The 7,167-nt window shown below is 49.7% G+C and overlaps 1 long non-coding RNA gene across 1 annotated transcript; it reads right to left on the bottom strand.

Moving 5' to 3' along the window:
* Positions 1-254: 254 nt before the first annotated feature.
* LOC105305265 lies at positions 255-7,102 on the bottom strand. The gene is made up of 3 exons (XR_002777141.1): positions 7,020-7,102; positions 4,050-6,270; positions 255-2,508 (listed from the first exon to the last, which is right to left on the bottom strand). It is a non-coding gene; the product is annotated as an uncharacterized LOC105305265 (long non-coding RNA).
* Between the last annotated feature and the right edge of the window lie 65 nt (positions 7,103-7,167).

Genomic DNA, 7,167 nt, shown 5'->3' with positions numbered 1-7,167 from the left:
CTCGCCAGAGTATTTTAAGCTCGCAGTGCAGACCATATGGTATTTCAAAGAACAGAAGTTGAAAGTACAGTCCATATTTATTCCTTCCACAGAGAGCACTAAAGGGGTTTAACTATTTTATTAAAGCCTATATGTGCGAGCATGTGTGTGTGTCTGTGTGTGTGTGTGTGTGTGTGTCTGTGTGTGTGTGTGCGCGCGGACGCATGAATCAAGCGGAAATATACTTGACGCATAGAAAAAATAAATTACACAGATTTATTTTCATCTCTCTGCCAGCCCACCCCATAGCAACAGTGAAAACTTGGTCTATGTAAACTTGAGAAAACAAGAAATATTTTATCAAGTCATCTCAACTCATGGCTACTGCCAAGTTTTTCTCTTTGGAAATAAGAGCAGTCTCCTTGGTGTCAGGGCTGCAGGCAGAGGGGAGGGGGTGGAGGGTCTATGACAATGAAGGGGCCAGGTCACGTGGACGGTCACCGGCCCTGCAATCAGGGCCACCCCGCTCACCGGGAGGGACTTCACTTCTCTGAACCTCAGCGCCCTTACCTCAAACAAGGCGCATGTCACAGGATAGCGACGCTTATGCTCAGCAGCAGGATAAAACGAGAAACAGACAGCGCGACAGCGCAGGGCAGGTGGCACCGCCAGCCCCACCGTGAAGGGTCCTGGGCCTGGAACTTGCAGAAAAGGTCGCTGCAGAAGTTGGTCGACTGCATCCTCGTCCAGCGTCCCCGCTTCCTGCCTTCCGCGCGGCCCAGCCTGCTCCTGGGGAACCCCCTTTCTGTCTCCGTTAACTCCAGCCAGGACTAGAGGGCTGGTCAATCAGAGCCCCTCCTCCCGGGCCTCAGTGACTGGCTCAGGGACGGGCACGTGACCCAGTACAGCCCAACGAGGCTCGGCCCTGAGACTTTTGCTGGCATTCCCGGGAAAGAGGCTGTTTCCCCGCAGGACCTGCCAGGCTGGGAGCGTGGCGCACACTGCCAGCCTCGTCTTGGGCAAAAACCCAGCGACAGAAGAGTCCGGGGCAGATGTGGACTCTGTCCGAAGGCCGGCTCGCCTCTTCCAAGCAGAGGCAGAAACTGAAATTCTTACATAAATACAAATTTCAAAGGAAAAAATAAGATCGAGTAAGCACGCTGGTCAGATTCAGGCGCCCCAGGATCTGCCTGCCCCGTCTTCGCAAAGCCTCAGGCGTCATCCAGCCTAGAGCCGAAGGAGCTCTGAGGGCCCCGGGGCAGGCCCGCGCGTCAGCACCCCGGGCTCCGCCTGCAGTCCCACAGGTGCCCGGAGGGGGCGGCAGCGAGTCCCCGGGACCCGGGACCCGGGGGGGCGGAGCCGCGGGAGCAGGGAGGCGGGGCTCAGCGCTTGCCACCTTCACGCCCTGATACACGTCCCTTTGCCACAGGAAGCGCCTCTGTCAAGAAACAGTGTACGGCCTCGGAAATTCATGAAAAGCACACAGCGCAGGTGCCAAAGCATGAACAGGCTCTGCGGCGTAGGCCTCCGCGCCCCCACCGTTCGGCAGATGCCAGCGCTGAGTAGCCGCACGCCGGTCCCTACGCCGCCGGCCTCCCGCGCCCCGCGGCCGCCATTCAGGTGGTTCCCACCGCACGAGCGGGAGGGAAGGTACTTCCTGGCCACGGGACGGACGGGAAAATGCAATTTTCCCTAGTACTCTACGGCTGAGAATCGAACCTCCATTTAACACGAAGGCAGAGAAGCGGTTCCAGACGGTTCCAGGCTTTCAGTGATTTCAGATTTAAACTCAGTCAGTTGGGGGTCTCCTCCCCAGCCTCTTCTCCATCCAGTTTCAGAGCTAACGACGTCATGACACCGGGGACATTGGCAGGAGGAGGGTCCTTCTTGGCCCTCCGTTGTCATTCCTCAGAGGTTCTACTCTGGTGAGGGCCAAATAACTCCTATCTGACCAACCTTTCTGCAGGTGACAACCGCCAATTCCAACAGTAAAGCAAGGCACTGGGGAGGGACTAAAAGGCAGACCCCGGGGACAGTCAGGACTTGGCGGAAGGGAACAGCTCAACTTTCCCACTGTCACAGGTTTCTGCCGGAAGGCAGGCCCCGGTCGGCCCCACGTAGGGCAACTAAAGCTTGGAGAGAAAACTTTGGATAGACAAGTCCCACTGGCTTGAAGTCCCAGGGGTCAGGGCGATGATAGCAAATGAAAGGTGACTGGGAAAATTCAGAAAAAGAGAGCAAGAGCACCATAGAACGAGGTCTCCAAATCTGTGTAAAAAATGCCCAAACCTCTTGCCAACCCCAGAACCACACATGAGTGAGGCCGTCACCCAGTAGCCCAGCTACAGCTAAAAATTCTTAACTGAGATTTCTGCTTCCATCATCCACAGGAGAAAGTTTATAATGCGAGTTGAACTGAGTTCATTTTCTGCTTAAAAAAAAAAAAAAAAATCAACGTTCTTCAGAGGACTTTAACAAATCCTCATATCATCTCAATGACCAGGACAAAATCCAAAACAGGACTCAAACCTACAGAAAAGACAATCAATGGATACCAAACATAAAGCAACGTGGAGAAGTTGAAATTAATAGACAATCATTTTAAGGCAGCTATTATAAGTATGCAATGAACATAATGGAAAATATGCTCATAATAAATAAAAAGATAGTCTCAGGAGATAGATAAAAACTATAAGAAACAGCATCAAAAAAAAAACTGATGTCATCATCCTATGTGTGGAGAGAAACCCACTGGTTATGGTTGAGACATCTACACTTGCTGGCATCCGCTAAGAAGGCCATTTGTCCCTCTCATCCACAGTTATCGGACTATACCAGGCCCCCTTCATCCTCCTCTCCCAGAACAATGGGCCCCATCAAGTTTATAAGTTCTCTTTTGAGAAACATATTCCCCTTCTTTGGGCACAGGAGAATGTAACTGAAGCCCAGAAAATCTGGGATCAAAGGAGACACATGCACGCATGCACACACCACAAACCAATATCCCTCCTGAAAACTGCTGCAAAATCCACAATGAAATTTTAGCAAATCAAATCTAGAAATACGTAAAAGTCGGCTTGATCTCAGGAATTCTATTTAAAATGCAAAAATTAACGGATTCACCATTCTAATCGAATAAAGGAGAAATACTTCATGATCATCCCAATGGAAGCAGAAAACATATTTGAAAAAATTCAACACCTACTCACACTTCAAAAGAAAGAGAGACAGATTCGACAAGCAAGGGATAGAGAGGAAGTTCCTCAATCTGATACATCTTGGACAGGCCTCTAACGTCATCCTGAGCGGGGAAGAAGGAATGCTTCCTTTGAGATCCAGAAAGGGCAGGGAGGGTCCCCTCGCTGCTCATATTCAGCGCTGGAAGTCCTAGCCAGGGAAACCGGACGGGGAAGGAGCAGAAGGCATGCAGATCGGAAAGGGATTCCTACAACGAACTGCAGTCACAGAAGACGTGACTGTCTATGCAGAAAATCCCTCAGAATATGCCCCAAAATTATAAACTGTAATTTTATAACCAATACTATTTAAAATGGCATTAAAAATGACATACTGAGGGTGAATCTAACAAATTACATTTAAGGTTTGTACATTTAAATCTATAAAATCCTGTTGAAAGAGAATAAGGAAGACCTGAGTAAATGGGGATAGACCCCGTGTTCGTGGATCGAAAAACTCAATACTGTTAAAATGTCAGTTCTTCCCAAATTGATCTCTAAATTCAATGCAATCCCAGTTTGTATTCCAGTGGGCTTTTTGGTATGACAAGCCGATTTTAAATTTTGTATAAAAATGAAAAAGACTAAAATGGCTACAGCCACTTAAAAAAAAAAGGTAAATTTGGAAGAGTTTCAGCACCTGATTTCAAGACTCCTTACACAGCTGCCGTGGTCCACAGCTGCGTTGATGCCGGACTGGCGGCTGAGGTGAAGGCTTACCAGCACCGCCCTCCTCCGGCAGAAGGCTGCTCCGCAGCTTCCAGAGCTGGGCACCACCCGAAATACTACTGGTTCAAAGCTCCACCCATACCTGAGTCCAGGAGGGATCCCCACCTGAACCATCGGGACCTGATGCCTTCATTTGCCACTTACGAGGTGCATTCCCTGCTCCCTGGCTCCAAGCTTCTCCTAAAAGGCCTCCAGACTGCCATCTGGTGATTAGAAAAGTGGGTGAAGACTCCCGAAGGATGGGAGTCCCCGTCTGTTCATTCTGGGACAGACAGAGACAGAGCCAGAGACAGGGAGAGAGAGAGCTGGTTTCAGATGCCTTCTCTTCTTTGACTCCTGACGCCGGCTCTAAGTGAGGCCTTATCTTTATTCCCCACTCACCAGGAGGAAAACCGAGGTTCACTGTGGCTGGGCTTTCTGCCCAAGTTCAGGTCTCCAGAAAGCAGAGAAGGGATTAGAACCCATGTGTCTGCACTCCAAAGTCCAAGCTCGGCCCTCTAAATCTTTTCTGCCCTGACACTGGGCCAAATTCTTGCACCCGCTGACCTCTGCCTCCTTATATGAAAGTGAAACTATGCCTAATCCTTCGCAGGGCACCTGCCAACTTTCTCCCCCGCCAAGTCCACATGCACCTCCTGGCGGAAGGGTGGGAGGCCCAGTGAGGAAGGTCCAGACACCCAGGCAGGTGCAGACGTCTTCCCGGGCCTTGGCTCACTCTGAGAAAGTGGATCGGAGTCCTTTTGTCTTGCTCTCAGCTTTATTCGCCAAGAGTCCACCTTCTTGAGGCCAGGCGCTGGGCGATCTTATTCTCTACGAAGGTCAGTATCTTCATTTACCAAATAGTGCTCATCCGGGTCCCTCGTGGGGGACGCTACGGCTCTGCTATCAGCAGCAGCGAGAACGCACAAGCTCCCGCCCCACCTGCTGAGCTGCGTCGCCGCATGGGGGCAGTGTGGCACCTCGCTCCTTAGTCGCCTTTCTCTGATCACCGGTGGGGATGAACCTCTTTGCTCACCTTCGCCATTCTGATTTCTCCTTCCGGAAATGGCCTGGACGTATCCTTCGCCCATTATTGTTATTATTTTTAATTAGGTTTCCTTTCTTTTTTGGACTGATTTTCAGAAGTTCCTTGATTGTTCTAGCTACAGCCTTTTGTTGGTTTAAGACATGGAGGATATCTTCTCCCAGCTTATCAGCTAATATGTTCATTTTTTCTACAGTAAAGCAGCATTTATCATTGCGATGTGGTCAGATACAGTTTTCCTCCTTGTAGAGTCAGCTTCGGAGGTCATGATAGATCCTGTCCTATCACAGAAATAGTATCCTACGTTCTGACTTATTGCCTTTATTCTTCAACTTTTAATAATTAGAGATTTAATCTATTCGGAGTTTATGTATATGGTATGAGGTAGGGATCCAATTTTCTCTGTTATAGAAAGTCAGTATTCCCAGTGCCATTTACTAAATAATCTAGCCTTTCTCTAGTCATCTGTGATTTTATCTCTATCACATACCAAGTTAACCATCTGTACATGAAATATTCTGAACTCTCCAAACTATTGCACTTATCTGTTTCTGTACCAACATCACATCAATTACTGTGGTTGTGTAATCTGTTTTAAGGCCTGTACAACAAGACCTTCTTTTTGTTCTTTTTCAAAATTGTCTTAACGGATCATGGATCTTTATCCCTCCACACGCACTGTAGAACTAGTTTCCCAATCCCAATACAATTGGGCTGGAATTTTTACTGGAATTGCATTGAATATATAGATCATTTGGTGGCGAATTTACTTTCTTTCAAGATTAAGACGTTTTCCGTTATTCATCTGTGCATTCAAATCTTTTTTTAAAAATCTGTATTTTTGAGTTTTAGACTTACCTCCTTAAAGATCTTGTGCAATTTTCATTAGGTTAATTCCTACATATTTCAGTAACGTGCAGGATATCTTATTTTTATTACATTTTCAAGAAAAGTATTATTATTGCAGGGAAACCCATATCGGCTCCATATTCTGATCTTACATGAGCTACCCCTTTTTAAACTCTTGTATTAGGTCGTCTGTCAACTCTCATTTCCCATGCTGATGCTCATCTGATAATAACTATAGTGACTTTTTGCTTCTGATCCTCACACCTCACTCAGTTTTCTCACCTTGCATTGGCCGGGACTCTCAAGTACCATGGTGAACACTGGCAGGGCCAGCGAGCTTCCTTGTCGTCTTTCTGACTTTTGAAAAGGATGAAGAGATTCGGGTTTTAGCTCAATGCTTACAGCAGGTGCTCGTGGTCATTAGAAATCTGCCTTTGGGGCGGATTGCTGTACCTGAAGGCCAGATGGAGGACAGAGAGGCGGGACGAGGGCTCCACTGGGAACAGCTGAGGACGGCTAGGTGAGGATGACGCAGTCCCACCTGGGGCCGCGGGGATGAGTGTAGCAGAGATTTGGGGGATACCTAGATGGCATTCTGGGTCTCATTAGATTCGGGAGTGAGGAGTCAAGGCGGAAGCCTGTTTAGGGGCTGGATGCCTGGCTGAGTGCATGGTGACACCGTTCATTGAGGGGACATCCGGAGGTAAACAGATATGGGGAAGGAAGGTGGGCTCCAAATCAGACATGTTTGCTAACTTCAGCAAGGGATCTGGTGCGCATCTGCATTGACAGACTGAGCTCAGGGTAGTGGTCTGGGCCAGGGGTTAAAGACCTAGGCGTGATGGCTCCGAAGTGGTTGTTCGGATGTTCACAAAGTACTTAGAAAAGTGCCTGGTACATATGGGTTAGCCACTGCAAAAACTGTCACGATTACCCACACTCGGGTGGGAGTTAAAACGGGGGAGAGGACGCGCGTCTCACGCTCACGCCGTGCGGCACCCACACTGGAGGGGCAGGACGCCGAGGACGGACAGTAGGAAGGGCGGACCGAGGGTGTCAAGGGGACAAGTACCAAGGAGGAAGGAGTGGCTCGGCCCAAACGGAAGAGGACCCTGGGAGTGAACGCGCCCTTCGGCGAAGGTCTGAGCTTTCTCGTGCTCAGTGTCCCGGGAGCAGGAACTCGCACACCGCGACCCGCGTACCTGACTCCAGCGGCTCCAGGACACGCGCACAGGCCGCGGAGGTGACCGCAACCCGCTGCTCCTCCGGGCTGCCCCGACGGTGCGCCTGCGCAGAGGAGGCTCCGCCCACCCAGGTTCCGCCCACCCCGGCCCCGCCCTTTCCGCGGGG

The sequence above is a fragment of the Pteropus vampyrus genome, unplaced genomic scaffold, assembly GCF_000151845.1.
Source record: "Pteropus vampyrus isolate Shadow unplaced genomic scaffold, Pvam_2.0 Scaffold376, whole genome shotgun sequence".
NCBI classification, from domain to species: domain Eukaryota; kingdom Metazoa; phylum Chordata; class Mammalia; order Chiroptera; family Pteropodidae; genus Pteropus; species Pteropus vampyrus.
Note: the sequence above shows the minus strand (reverse complement) of the source record. Positions and strands in the feature narration are given on the sequence as shown.